We start from the raw sequence: 16,185 nt of genomic DNA on the forward strand, positions 1-16,185 counted from the left end.
CTCTCCTCCAGCATTCTGGTCAGGTCTATCTCTGCAAACTTTTGTGCAGCCTTCCCAGCTGCCATCCTTTGTCCTGGACTTGGAACAGGCACCAGAGAAACATTTAAATGGGGCTGTAACTGAAGCACTCAGCTGACAGCAGGACAGGTGAATCTGATTCCCCCACCATGGAGGCAGTGTGAAACCCGAGAAAAAATGTTTTGTTTTTTACCTGGCTAAAATTACAGCAGGAAAATCTGCCAGTTTTCCCACCCTAGTTGACATTTTGCCAAACTATTGGAAAATTCTGCGCCGAATGGAGACTTGGAATCCCTTGTGAATGAGACAGAGATTTCTTGAGATTGTTTAACACACTGTGAACACTGACATCAGGCCAGAGAGGTGAGGCTCGTGTGCTTCTTTGAGCCATCCCTGGGGCCCAGACTCACTGAATAAGTGTCTTAGAACAAGAAAAAAGAACAAAGAACAATACAGCACAGGAACCGGCCCTTCGGCCCTCCAAGCCCACGCCGCTCCCTGGTCCAAACTAGACCATTCTTTTGTATCCCTCCATTCCCCCTCCGTTCATGTGGCTATCTAGATAAGTCTTAAACATTCCCAGTGTGTCCGCCTCCACCACCTTGCCCAGCAGCGCATTCCAGGCCCCCACCACACTCTGTGTAAAATACGTTCTTCTGATATCCGTGTTAAACCTCCCCTCCCTCACCTTGAACCTATGACCCCTCGTGAACGTCACCACCGACCTGGGAAAAAGCTTCCCACCGTTCATCCTATCTATGCCTTTCATAATTTTATACACCTCTGTTAGGTCACCCCTCATCCTCCGTCTTTCCAGTGAGAACAACCCCAGTTTACCCAATCTCTCCTCATAACTAAGCACTTCCATACCAGGCAACATCCTGGTAAACCTCCTCTGCACTCTCTCTAAAGCCTCCACATCCTTCTGGTAGTGTGGCGACCAGAACTGGGTGCAGTATTCCAAATGCGGCCGAACCAACGTTCTATACATCTGCAACATCAGACCCCAACTTTTATACTCTATGCCCCATCCTATAAAGGCAAGCATGCCATATGCCTTCTTCACTACCTTCTCCACCTGAGACATCACCTTCAAGGATCTGTGGACTTGCACACCCAGGTCCCTCTGCGTATCTACACCCTTTATGGTTCTGCCATTTATCGTACAGCTCCCCCCTACGTTAGTTCTACCAAAATGCATCACTTCGCATTTATCTGGATTGAACTCCATCTGCCATTTCTTTGCCCAAATTTCCAGCCTATCTATATCCTTCTGTAGCCTCTGTAGTCTTGAGGGCCCTGCCGTTGAAAACAGGTGCTGTCTTCTTCTTGAGGCAATGCACTTTTTGCTTCTAGTGTGCTGGAGTGAGTGAAATGAGTATGTTGGACTGGTATTCAAGTATGGTCCAGGCCATCTGTATCCACCATAGAGTCATATAATCCCTACAGTGCAGAAAGAGGTCATTTGGCCCATCGAGCCTGCACCAACAATCGTCCCACCTAGGCCCTATCCCCGTAGCCCAAGGAATTTACCCTGCCAATCTCCTTATGGTTGGCTGACCAATCAGCTGCCAGGGAGATTCAGAGGGCACTCACCTTTTCATAATTAATGAGGTTCCAAGTGCAGAATCTGACACAGGATTACACCATTCTGGCCAGTAGGAGAGGCACCACCAGAACTGCTCACCACCGCATGTGGTCTCCAAATGGGAAAATTCTGCTCAAAGACTCTGATCCGGGTTATCATAGTGAAATTCAGTTTTCAATCATTAGAATTTCATTTCTACACCTTGGAAAACTGGATGAAGCTTCGTTATTTCACCGGCCATCTCTTTGTGAAAGCATATTTGGTGCTTCTGTCTATTGTTCGCCTCTCCTGTTTCTGTCACAGAAACAGCAACAACTTGTATGCTTTTAACATAGTAAAATGCCCAAGGTGCCTCACAAGACCATCATCAGTGAAAATTTGACACCAAGCTGCAATGGGGTAGGTATTACAACTGGCGGCATACGTTTTAAGGAGCAATTTAAAAGGAGAATAAAGTAGAGATTCGGAGAGGATTAGGGAAGGAATTCCATTGCTTAGAGCGTAGATTGCTGAAGGTACTGCCTCCAATGACAAGGCAATGGACATTGGGAATGTATAAAATCTTGAATTGGAGGAACGCAGACTTTTTGGAGAGATGTGCAAGGCTGCAGAATGTTACAGAAACAGGGAGGGTGGGGCCATCACAGGCCCTGAAAGGAGTTTTTTCACCGTCCCTCTGACAGTGCCAACATTGCAGATACAGATGAGGAACTGCGAAGCATTTTCAGAATTTTTATTTTGGTGTATTTAACCTCAGTGTTTATGTGACTCACATGTTACTCCTGGTTTGAAAACCTTACTTTCAAAGCACTGAGAGTTTGATAAGAATAGATAGAAACACGTGAATCCATTACTATCCACTCCTGTGCACCTGAGAGCATTTTGAAAAATAACTCGTTACGAGGGCTGAGGGATAGATAAAAGGCTTAAAATTCTCAATATCCTGAACTCTCAGGGCATCAGGGCTTAGACATATTGCTTTGTGAAGTTACCACATAAAAATATGCGTGTGAGGTTACTGAATTCCGACTATGATGATACTAAGCCTCTAAGAAGTATATTTATATCATGTTTCCTGTAAGGGTATGTTTAAAGTTCAGCGATGTTTTGTAAGTGTTGTTTTTATCGAATAAATATTTTAAATTGGTTGCTGGGAGAACAGGATAAGTACCTGCGGTGTTTGTTTTAAGCTGAGATAATTCACTTGTGTTTACTTAGATTTTCCCTGGGGTTTCAGAGTAGAGTTTTGTTTAGATTGATTGAGGGACTGAATCATGTGCTTAATGGGAGAAGATAAGCTTGCAGGGAAAAACACAGTTTCTCTTTCATTTTAAAACAAGTAGTTGCTGCCTGGTTTGAAAAGAAGTAAGACATTTCTTTCTGTCTCTCTCTCTCTGGAGGTTGTCTGGGAGCTCCAGGGCTGACAGCCCAAATATAGTAAGGAGTCTAACAACACCAGGTTAAAGTCCAACAGCAGTCACTATGCTGGGGGTGTACTACAGACCACCCAACAGCCCACGGGAAGTGGAGGAAAGGATATGTCAGGAGATTCTGGATAGGTGCAGAAAAAATAGGGTTGTTGTAGTGGGGGACTTTAATTTCCCTGGCACAGACTGGAAAGTGCTTAGAGCTGGGGGACCGGACGGGGAGGAATTTGTAAAATGCGTACTGGAAGGTTCTTTGGAACAGTATGTAGATAGCCCGACTAGAGAGGGGGCTATACTGGACCTAGTTCTGGGAAATGAGCCCGGTCAGGTCGTCAAAGTTTCGGTAGGGGAACATGTGGCAAATAGTGACCACAACTCTGTTAACTTTAGGATAGTAATGGACAAGGATGAGTGCTGTCCTACGGGCAGGGTGCTAAATTGGGGGAAGGCTGACTATAGCCGGATTAGGCAGGAATTGGTGGATGTTGATTGGGAGAGGATGTTCGAGGGTAAGTCCGCGTCTGGCATGTGGGAGTCTTTTAAGGAACTATTGATAAGGCTGCAGGATAGGCATGTGCCTGGAAAAAGGAAAGATAGGAAAGGTAGGATTCGAGAGCCGTGGATAACCAGGGAAATTGAGGATCTGATTAAAATGAAAAGGGAGGCGTACGTTAAGTCCAGGCAACTGAAAACAGATGGAGCTCTGGAGGAATACAGAGAGAGTAGGAAAGATCTCAAACGGGGAGTTAGAAGGGCAAAAAGAGGGCACGAGATGTTCTTGGCAGGCAGGATTGAGGAGAATCCTAAGGCATTCTATTCATACGTTAGGAACAAAAGAGTTGTCAGGGAGAAAATCGGACCTCTCAGGGACAAAGGAGGGGAGTTATGCTTAGAACCCAAGGGAATAGGGGAGATCCTAAATGAATACTTTGCATCGGTATTCACGAAGGAGAGGGGCGTGTTAACCGGGAGTGTCTCGGAGGGAGGTGTTGACCCGTTAGAGAAAATCTCCATTACGAGAGAGGAAGTGTTAGGTTTTTTAGGGAACATTAAAACTGACAAAGCCCCAGGGCCTGATGGCATCTATCCTCGACTGCTCAGGGAGACGAGAGGTGAAATTGCTGGGCCTCTGACGGAAATCTTTGTCGCTTCTTTGGACACGGGTGAGGTCCCTGAGGATTGGAGGATAGCGAATGTGGTCCCGTTGTTTAAGAAGGGTAGCAGGGATAACCCAGGAAATTATAGGCCGGTGAGCTTGACGTCCGTGGTAGGGAAGTTGTTGGAGAGGATTCTTAGAGACAGGATGTATGTGCATTTAGAACGGAACAATCTCATTAGTGACAGACAGCATGGTTTTGTAAGAGGGAGGTCGTGCCTTACAAATTTGGTGGAGTTTTTTGAGGAAGTGACAAAAACGGTTGATGAAGGAAGGGCCGTGGATGTCGTCTATATGGATTTCAGCAAGGCATTTGACAAAGTCCCACATGGCAGGTTGGTTAAGAAGGTTAAGGCTCATGGGATACAAGGAGAAGTGGCTCAATGGGTGGAGAACTGGCTTGGCCATAGGAGACAGAGGGTAGTGGTCGAAGGGTCTTTTTCCGGCTGGAGGTCTGTGACCAGTGGTGTTCCGCAGGGCTCTGTACTGGGACCTTTGCTATTTGTGATATATATAAATGATTTGGAAGAAGGTGTAACTGGTGTAATCAGCAAGTTTGCGGATGACACGAAGATGGCTGGAATTGCGGATAGCGAAGAGCATTGTCGGGCAATACAGCAGGATATAGATAGGCTGGAAAATTGGGCGGAGAGGTGGCAGATGGAATTTAATCCGGATAAATGCGAAGTGATGCATTTTGGAAGAAATAATGTAGGGAGGAGTTATACAATAAATGGCAGAGTCATCAGGAGTATAGAAACACAGAGGGACCTAGGTGTGCAAGTCCACAAATCCTTGAAGGTGGCAACACAGGTGGAGAAGGTGGTGAAGAAGGCATATGGTATGCTTGCCTTTATAGGACGGGGTATAGAGTATAAAAGCTGGAGTATGATGATGCAGCTGTATAGAACGCTGGTTAGGCCGCATTTGGAGTACTGCGTCCAGTTCTGGTCGCCGCACTACCAGAAGGACGTGGAGGCATTGGAGAGAGTGCAGAGAAGGTTTACCAGGATGTTGCCTGGTATGGAGGGTCTTAGCTATGAGGAGAGATTGGGTAGACTGGGGTTGTTCTCCTTGGAAAGACGGAGAATGAGGGGAGATCTAATAGAGGTATACAAGATTATGAAGGGTATAGATAGGGTGAACAGTGGGAAGCTTTTTCCCAGGTCGGAGGTGACGATCACGAGGGGTCACGGGCTCAAGCTGAGAGGGGCGAAGTATAACTCAGACATCAGAGGGACGTTTTTTACACAGAGGGTGGTGGGGGCCTGGAATGCGCTGCCAAGTAGGGTGGTGGAGGCAGGCACGCTGACATCGTTTAAGACTTACCTGGATAGTCACATGAGCAGCCTGGGAATGGAGGGATACAAACGATTGGTCTAGTTGGACCAAGGAGCGGCACAGGCTTGGAGGGCCGAAGGGCCTGTTTCCTGTGCTGTACTGTTCTTTGTTCTTTGTTCTTTGTTTATTTGGTAGCAAACACCACTACCTTTCAGAGCGCTGCTCCTTCGTCAGATGGAGTAGCCCAAATACATGCAAGTAAGTCTGTAAGATCTTGTTTAAGTCTGAAAGTGGAATATTTATTGAATTGGAACTCATACAGAGATAGATTTGCAGTTAGATATTGTATCCTGTCATGTTTAAGTATTGTTCAATTGTTAAATGTTAAGCTAATTCATTTGTTATAATTAACCTGCATTGTTAATAAAGTTTGTTTTGATAAATGCTTTCCAGTGTGTCAATAGAATCACGCCTGGAGTGAAACACCTTATCCTTACACTAATACCAGAATAGCCAATTGTTGTGGTCTAGTCTGACTTCTTGATATACCTTGAGGATTTTGATCCATACCCTAACAGATAAACAAGAGATAAAGTGACATTTTAACAGAGTGTTATATAGAAAGGCCAACATTGAAGCAATCTATTCCTTACTGTGAAAATTTACTTTGGTGAAGACATTCAATGAAGGTAATAAGTTCAAATTATTTTACTAAGACTGATGCTGAGAAACAGAATCACAGATTCACAGAATACTGCAGTGCAGAAGAGGCCCTTTGGCCCATCGAGCTTGCATCAATGCATGAAATGTCCTGACCTGCCCAGCTAATCCCACTTGAATTCCATAACTTGAATGTTATGGCCTGCCAAGTACTCACCCAGATACTTTTTAAAGGATGTGACACAACCTGCCTCCACCACCCTCCCAGGCAGCACATTCCAGACCGCCACCACCGTCTGAGTAAAAAGGTATTTGCTCAAATCCCCCCTAAACCTCCCACCCCTCACTTTTAACTTGTGTCCCCTCGTAACTGACCCTTCAACTAAGGGGAACAGCTGCTGGCTATCCACCCTGTCCATGCCCTTCATAACCTTGAACACCTCAATCAGGTCACCCCTCAGTCTTCTCTGCTCCAACGAAAAAGGCTAAAAAATAAGGCCTCTAGGGTAGCAATCTCTGGACTGCTCCCAGTGCCTAGTGCTGGTGAGGCCAGGAACAGGGAGATTCTACAATTGAACACGTGGCTAAAGGACTTGTGCAACAGGGAGGGTTTCAAATTCATAGATCATTGGGAAGTCTTCATGAGAGGATGGCACCTGTACGGAAAGGATGGGTTACCCTTAACTGGAAGGGCACAAATATACTGGCTGGGAGTTTTGCTAGAGTGTTTCGGCAGGGTTTAAACTAGTGTGGCAGGGGGGTGGGGATCAAAACAGTAGGTCAGTAAGTACTGAGGCTGGGGTCGAGCTGGAGGCCAGGGCAAGGCTAGCTAAGAAGAAGAGCATTCTGAAGCAGGATGACCTGAGTGGGACTGGAGGTCTGGAGTGCATCTGCTTCAATGCGAGGAGTGTAACGGGTAAGACAGACGAACTTAGGGCCTTAATGCTTACGCGGAATTTGGATGTGTTGCGGTGACATGGTTAAAAGAAGGACAGGACTGGCAGCTGAATATTCCGGGGTATAAGTGTTTTAGGCGAGACAGAGGAGGGGCTAAAAAAGGTGGGGGAGTAGCGGTATTAGTTAAGGAGCATATTACAGCGGTGCAGAGAGTGGACAATTTAGAGGGGTCATGTAATGAGTTGCTGTGGGTGGAGCTCAGAAACAGGAAAGGTGCAATCACTATGCTGGGGGTATACTACAGGCCACCCAACAGCCCGCGGGAAGTGGAGGAAGGGATATGTCAGGAGATTCTGGATATGTGCAGAAAAAATAGGGTTGTTGTAGTGGGAGACTTCAATTTCCCTGGTATAGACTGGAAAGTGCTTAGGGCTGGGGGTCTGGACGGGGAGGAATTTGTAAAATGCCTACTTGGAACAGTATGTAGATAGTCCAACTAGAGAGGGGGCTATACTGGATCTAGTTCTGGGAAATGAGCCCGGTCAGGTCGTCAAAGTTTCGGTAGGGGAACATGTGGCAAATAGTGACCACAACTTTGTTAACTTTAGGATAGTAATGGACAAGGACGAGTGTTGTCCTAAGGGTAGGCTGCTAAATTGGGGGAAGGCTAACTATAGCCGGATTAGGCAGGAATTGGTGGCCGTTGATTGGGAGAGGCCGTTGGGGGGTAAGTCCACGTCTGGCATGTGGGAGTCTTTTAAGGAACAGTTGATAAGGCTGCAGGATAGGCATGTGTCTGTAAAAAGGAAGGATAGGAAAGGTAGGATTCGAGAGCCGTGGATAACCATGGAAATTGAGGATCTGATCAAAAAGAAAAGAGAGGCGTACGTTAGGTCCAGGCAACTGAAAACAGATGCAGCTCTGGAAGAATACAGAAAGAGTAGGAAAGAACTCAAACGGGGAGTTAGAAGGGCAAAAAGAGGTCACGAAATGTTCTTGGCAGACAGGATTAAGGAGAACCCGAAGGCATTTTATTCATATGTTAGGAACAAGAGAGTTGTCAGGGAAAAAGTCGGACCTCTCAGGGACAAAGGAGGGGAATTATGCTTAGAACCCAAGGGAATAGGGGAGATCCTAAATGAATACTTTGCATCGGTATTCACAAAGGCGAGGGACTTGTTGACTGGCAGTGTCTCAGAGGGAGGTGTTGACCCGTTAGGGTGAATCTCCATTACAAGGGAGGAAGTGTTAGGTTTTTTAGGTAATATTAAAACTGACAAATCCCCAGGGCCTGATGGCATCTATCCTAGACTGCTCAGGGAGACAAGAGATGTAATTGCTGGGCCTCTGATGGAAATCTTTGTCTCTTCGTTGGACACAGGTGAGGCCCCTAAGGATTGGAGGATAGCGAATGTGGTACCGTTACTTAAGAAGGGTAGCAGGGATAACCCGGATAATTATAGGCCAGTTAACTTGACGTCCGTGGTAGGGAAGTTGTTAGAGAGGATTCTTAGAGACAGGATGTATGCGCATTTAGAACAGAACAATCTCATTAGTGAGAGACAGCATGGTTTTGTAAGAGGGAGGTCGTGCCTTACAAATTTGGTGGAGTTTTTTGAGGAAGTGACAAAAACGGTTGACGAAGGAAGGGCCGTGGATGTCGTCTATATGGATTTCAGTAAGGCATTTGACAAAGTCCCTCATGGCAGGTTGGTTAAGAAGGTTAAGGCTCATGGAATGCAGGGAGAGGTGGCTAGATGGGTAGAAAACTGGCTTGGCCACAGGAGACAGAGGGTAGCAGTCAAAGGGGCTTTTTCCGGCTGGAGGTCTGTGACCAGTGGTGTTCCGCAGGGCTCTGTACTGGGACCTCTGCTATTTGTGATATATATAAATGATTTGGAAGAAGGTGTAACTGGTGTTATCAGCAAGTTTGTGGATGACACGAAGATGGCTGGACTTGCAGATAGCGAAGAACATTGTCGGACAATACAGCAGGATATAGATAGGCTGGAAAATTGGCCAGAGAAATGGCAGATGGAATTTAATCCGGATAAATGTGAAGTGATGCATTTTGGAAGAACTAATGTAGGGGGGAGTTATACAATAAATGGCAGAGCCACCAAGAGTATAGAAAAACAGAGGGACCTAGGTGTGCAAGTCCACAAATCCTTGAAGGTGGCAGCACAGGTGGAGAAGGTGGTGAAGAAGGCATGTGGTATGCTTGCCTTTATAGGACGGGGTATAGAGTATAAAAGCTGGAGTCTGATGTTGCAGCTGTGTAGAACGCTGGTTAGGCCACATTTGGAGTACTGCGTCCAGTTCTGGTCGCCGCACTACCAGAAGGACGTGGAGGCTTTAGAGAGAGTGCAGAGAAGGTTTACCAGGATGTTGCCTGGTATGGAGGGTCTTAGCTATGAGGAGAGATTGGGTAAACTGGGGTTGTTCTCCTTGGAAAGACGGAGAATGAGGGGAGACCTAATAGAGGTGTACAAAATTATGAAGGGTATAGATAGGGTGAACAGTGGGAAGCTTTTTCCCAGGTCGGAGGTGACGATCACGAGGGGTCACGGGCTCAAGCTGAGAGGGGCGAGGTACAACTCAGATATCAGAGGGACGTTTTTTACACAGAGAGTGGTGGGGGCCTGGAATGCACTGCCAAGTAGGGTGGTGGAGGCAGACACGCTGGCATCGTTTAAGACTTACCTGGATAGTCACATGAGCAGCCTGGGAATGGCGGGATACAAACGAATGATCTAGTTGGACCAAGGAGCGGCACAGGCTTGGAGGGCCGAAGGGCCTGGTTCCTGTACTGTACTGTTCTTTGTTCTTTGTTGAAAACAACCAAAGCCTATCCAACCTCTCTTCATAACTTAAATGTTCCATCCCAGGCAGCATCCTGGTAAATCTCCTCTGCAACCCCTCCAGTGCGTTCACATCCTTCCTATAATGTGGTGACCAGAACTGCACACAGTGCTCCAGCTGTGGCCTCACCAAAGTTCTATACAACTCCATCATGACCTCTCTGCTTTTGTAATCTATACCCCGATTGATAAAGGCAGGGTATAGATAACGGGGGGAATATCCTGGGACTGCAATAAGATTGAATGTACTGATTCAACTCATGAACAAATTGGAGGTAGGGCTATATAACTATAATCTTGATGTTCACTACAAACAAACTTCTATACCAGCAAAGAGTTTTGTGCTACTTTCACAATTTTATACACAATAGCATGAACACAGCTGGGAGGATGTTCATGATTTTGCTAAGATCTTTGATGGGACAAAATGTTTCCACCGTGTTTACAATTTCTCCAAAATTCAACAACTCGAGGAAATCCTCGCTTTCTTTAGCGGTTCTTTCTTAGAAGAAAATAAATATTGAATGATAAATGATTGATCCTGTGCTCCAGCAGGGCACTATGCTCAATGGAGGCAAGATTTGGAGAATCAATGCCATGGTGTGATTCTCCACCAAGATTGTGCAGTGAGCAATTTTACTCATCAATGATAACTTGTGCACAGTAAGTCCATTCTGAAAGGAATTAGGTTGTGTGGAACAACAGCATATTATTAAAATCAGAGCTGTTCCTTGTCGCCAGCTTTCTGTGGGTATGATCCAGAGATTTTGTCATAACTTCATTGCGGACAAGACATTAAGCACTTGGGCACAATCTGACTTCAGCATCTGGTGGTCCCAGCTGTGTCAATACACTGTAGAACTCCAATGTTTGATTTAAACTGACTGAACTCTGCAAACTGTGGATTACAATTTGCATCCAGCAACTGCCTGGTATTGAAACATCCAAGAACAATAGGAACTGACGATTTGTGCTACTGGATTGGCAGCCTTTCCTGTTTTCTATTATAACAGCAAGTCATTGTCAAGACAACTTAAGCACAGGACAATACATGTGGGGTGTCACTAAAAGGGAGAAAGTGATACGGGAAGTCAGCTGCTGTCATTTTATCACATGGACCAGCAGAGAATGTCTTCTCCATCTTGTAGTTGAGAGGGCTAAGGCCTCTTAAAGAGCTGGGGAATCTGACCACAGTTCCCAATGGATTGGAGTCTTGAGCGTGTAACTGCTATAACTCACCACTAAATGGCAGTGAATTGGCAATCTCAGTGTAATACTGTGGGGATTAAATTGCTGGTCTAATGTTCCAGAGGCCTGGATTTATAGCACAGCAGAACACAAGCACAAATCCTACCATGGTGGTTTGAAAAAGTTGAGTTCAGTTTTTAAAAGTCTGGAAATAAAAAGCTGGTCTTGGTAAAAGTGACCGTGCATCTATCAGGTTCAAAAGCCAAATAGCTCACGAATGCCTTTCAGGGAAAGAAGCTTGACATCCTCCAATCTTGAACTATATGTGATACCCAGTCTCACACTAACTTGAATCATTCTTAAATGTCCCCTGAAGTGACCTAGCATGCCATTCAGTCGTATCAAAATGGCAACTAGATATGGTCAAGAATTGCCAACTTTGCCAGTTGCCCTTATTCTAAGAATGAGTAATTGGCAGAAAGGAGTGCTGCAGAAATAAGTGCAACTGCTGCATTAGAAGGCTATTCCATTCTGGAAATCTAGTGACCACATAAATTTAGAACAGATTAATGAGATGCTTAAACCAATGTCCTTGGCGTGGGTGGCGGTGGGTGGGGGGTGGGGCGGGGGGGTCAGGGTTGGTTTCAATGTTTGCCAGTGCAGTTGGGGAGGGTTTAAAATAGAGTGACAAGGGATTGGGAACCTGAACAAGGAGACAATGGAGGGAGAAACAAGGATAGAAACAAAAGTCAGAAATTGTAAAAAGCAAAAGTGGAAGACAGAAAAAACAAGGGCTGAAAACAAATGGGTCCAGAATGCAAAGTAAAGCTAAGGTGACTAACAAGGTCAAAAAGACGAGTTCAAAGGCTATGAAATCATAGAATCATAGAAACCCCACAGTACAGAAAGAGGCCATTCGGCCCATCGAGTCTGCACCGACCACAATCCCACCCAGGCCCCACCCCCATATCCCTACATATTTTACCCACTAATCCCTCTGATCTACACATCCCAGGACACTAAGGGCAATTTTAGCATGGCCAATCAACCTAACCCGCACATCTTTGGACTGTGGGAGGAAACCGGAGCACCCGGAGGAAACCCACGCAGACACGAGGAGAATGTGCAAACTCCACACAGACAGTGACCCAAGCTGGGAATCGAACCCAGGTCCCTGGAGCTGTGAAGCAGCAGTGCTAACCACTGTGCTACCGTGCCGCCCACTAGAGGGTAATTCTCCGAGCCCACTGCGCTGCTTGAGTAACGCAGTGGGTCAGGAGGTATCAGGAAGGGCATGTAACGGGATTCGTGACCGGTGTCCAGCCGATCGCGACTCCCCCAGGCCATGTTTTTTAGCGTAATCAGCTTCACAGCGGGAATCAGTGCAAGGCTGATTACAATATGGAAATCTGAATTCCAATTCCATGAGCGAGCCTGGGATAGTATCCTCTGAGCTCGCTAATGTCTCCCACCCTGCTGGGAGAGGTTCCCACCAGCGGGGATTCAGGCTGGTCCCCATAAAAGGGGACCAGCCATGGTCACCCCGCTGGTAGGAACAGAGACCATTCAGGCCCAGTGCCCACCGGACACCAGGTGAGGCCTGAGGGGCTGTGGCTTGAGGGGGGCAGGGCCTACTGGGGGGGAGGAAGGAGTGATCGGTGGTGGTGGGGAGGACCTGCTGCGTACTATGCATTAGAGATCGGTGGGGATGGGAGGGAAGGGGCGAACAGGGCCGAACATGGGGGGAGGTCGGGCTGGACATGGGGATGGGAAGTAGAAACATAGAAACTAGAAGCAGGAATAGGCCATTTGGCCCTTCGAACTTGCTCTGCCCATTCATTTGATCATGGCTGATCATCGAATTCAGTATCTTGACCTGCTCTTCCCCCATATTGCTCGATTCCTTTAGCGTCAATAGCTATATCTAATTTCTTCCTGAAGTCAGACAACCTTTTGGCCTCAACTACATTCTGTGGTAGTGAATTCCACACATTCACCACCCTTTGGGTGAAGAAATTTCTCCTCACCTCAGTTCTAAAAGGTTTACCTCTTATCCTCAAACTATGACCCCTAGTTCTGGACTCCCCCACGATCGTGAACATTCTTTCTGAATCTACCCTGTCTGATTCTGTTAGAATTTTATAAGTTTCTGTGAGATCCCCTCTCACTTTTCTAAACTCCAATGAATACAATCTTAACTGACTTAGTCTCTTCTCATATGACAGTCCTGCCATCCCAGGAATCAGCCTGAACATAGAACATAGAACATAGAACAGTACAGCACAGAACAGGCCCTTCGGCCCACGATGTTGTGCCGAGCTTTATCTGAAACCAAGATCAAGCTATCCCACTCCCTATCATCCTGGTGTGCTCCATGTGCCTATCCAATAACCGCTTAAATGTTCCTAAAGTGTCTGACTCCACTATCACTGCAGGCAGTCCATTCCACACTGTGGTGAACCATCGTTGGTTCCCACCAGGTAGTACTGAGTCAGGGTCTGGCCAGTACTATGAGTCTGTATATATGTTGCTGTTGGGGTTAGGGTTGGGTTGTTCTACTTGTTACTGTTGGGGTTAGGGTTGGGCTGTTCTACCTGTATTATAGTTATTATGGTACATCCCAGTCGGGCTCCGCCTCCTGGGAGAGGTATAAAGGTCACTGCTCTGTCTGGGACCCCTCAGTCTGGGATTGTGTACTATATATGGTAGCTTCATTGTAATAGTAAATAATATTTACTTCATTGTAATAGTAAATAAAAGCCTTTAATTCCTTGAGCATCTCTAGCCTCGTGAGTTATATCGCGCATCACACACCCCAACCACTCTCTGCGTAAAGAACTTACCTCTGATATCCTTCCTGTATCTCCCACTACGAACCCTAGAGTTATGCCCCCTTGTAATAGCTCCATCCACCCGAGGAAATAGTCTTTGAACGTTCACTCTATCTATCCCCTTCATCATTTTATAAACCTCTATTAAGTCTCCCTTCAGCCTCCTCCGCTCCAGAGAGAACAGCCCCAGCTCCCTCAACCTTTCCTCATAAGACCTACCCTCCAAACCAGGCAGCACCCTGGTAAATCTCCTCTGCACTCTTTCCAGCGCTTCCACATCCTTCTTATAGTGAGGTGACCAGAACTGCACACAATATTCCAAATGTGGTCTCACCAAGGTCCTGTACAGTTGCAGCATAACCCCACAGCTCTTAAACTCCAACCCCCTGTTAATAAAAGCTAACACACTATAGGCCTTCTTCACAGCTCTATCCACTTGAGTGGCAACCTTTAGAGATCTGTGGATATGGACCCCAAGATCTCTCTGTTCCTCCACAGTCTTCAGAACCCTACCTTTGACCCTGTAATCCACATTTAAATTAGTCCTACCAAAATGAATCATCTCACATTTATCAGGGTTAAACTCCATTTGCCATTTTTCAGCCCAACTTTGCATCCTATCTATGTCTCTTTGCAGCTTACAACAGCCCTCCACCTCATCCACTACTCCACCAATCTTGGTGTCATCAGCAAATTTACTGATCCACCCTTCAGCCCCCTAAACCTTCAGCCTGGTAAACCTTCGCTGCATTCCGTCTATAGCAAGGACACCCTTCCTCAGATAAGAACACCAAAACTACTCCAGGTGTGGCCTCACCAATGCCTTACACAATTACAGTAAAACATCCCTATCGCTATACTCAAATTCTCTCACACTGAAGCCTAACACACCATTTGCCTTCTTTACTGGAATTAGGAATCTACAGGAATCAGCCTGGTAAACCTTCACTGTACTCCCTCTATAGCAAGGACATCCTTCCTCAGTTAAGGACACCAGAACTGCACACAACACTGCAGGTGAGGCCTCACCAATACCTTACATAATTGCAGCAAAGCCTCCCGATCCTGTGGAGGCCAACAAAGAACAAAGAACAATACAGCACAGGAACAGGCCCTTCGGCCCTCCAAGCCCGCGCCGCTCCCTGGTCCAAACTAGACCATTCTTTTGTATCCCTCCATTCCCACTCCGTTCATGTGGCTATCTAGATAAGTCTTAAACATTCCCAGTGTGTCCGCCTCCACCACCTTGCCCTGCAGCGCATTCCAGGCCCCACCACCCTCTGTGTAAAATACGTCCTTCTGATATCCGTGTTAAACCTCCCCCCCCTCACCTTGAACCTATGACCCCTCGTGAACGTCACCACCGACCTGGGAAAAAGCTTCCCACCGTTCACCCTATCTATGCCTTTCATAATTTTATACACCTCTATTAGGTCACCCCTCATCCTCCGTCTTTCCAGTGAGAACAACCCCAGTTTACCCAATCTCTCCTCATAACTAAGCCCTTCCATACCAGGCAACATCCTGGTAAACCTCCTCTGCACTCTCTCCAAAGCCTCCACGTCCTTCTGGTAGTGTGGCAACCAGAACTGGGTGCAGTATTCCAAATGCGGCCAAACCAACGTTCTATACAACTGCAACATCAGACCTCAACTTTTATACTCTATGCCCCGTCCTATAAAGGCAAGCATGCCATATGCCTTATTCACTACCTTCTCCACCTGTGACATCACCTTCAAGGATCTGTGGACTTGCACACCCAGGTCCCTCTGCTTTTCTACACCCTTTATGGTTCTGCCATTTATCGTATAGCTCCCCTCTACATTAGTTCTACCAAAATGCATCACTTCGCATTTATCAGGATTCAACTCCATCTGCCATTTCTTTGCCCAAATTTCCAGCCAGAGGCTGGCGATTGTGGTGGGAAGGCTGGGAGGGGGGAGCGGGGGGGGGGGGGGGTGCGGATTCACAGAGGCCACTGAATGGGGGAGGGGACTGGAGAAGCAATCAGAAGGCTGGCGATCAAGAGGCCAGGGGAGGCCAGAGCAAATGCGCCATTCTCTGCACTGACAGATCCGCGCATGTGCTGTGGCTCGCTCAGCGCGCTGATACCAGCCTCTCTGGTGGGTTCAGGCTCTCGCTCCCCCCCCCCCACCCCTGCCCCAACACCAGTGTGAATCAGAGGAACTCTCTGATGCACAGAGCCCCGGAGATTCATTCCACTCAGAACGCCCAAATAATGGGCGGCAAAGACTATCATATTCCCGCCCGTTGGGTA

The sequence above is a fragment of the Mustelus asterias genome, chromosome 15 (assembly GCF_964213995.1).
Source record: "Mustelus asterias chromosome 15, sMusAst1.hap1.1, whole genome shotgun sequence".
Taxonomy (NCBI): domain Eukaryota; kingdom Metazoa; phylum Chordata; class Chondrichthyes; order Carcharhiniformes; family Triakidae; genus Mustelus; species Mustelus asterias.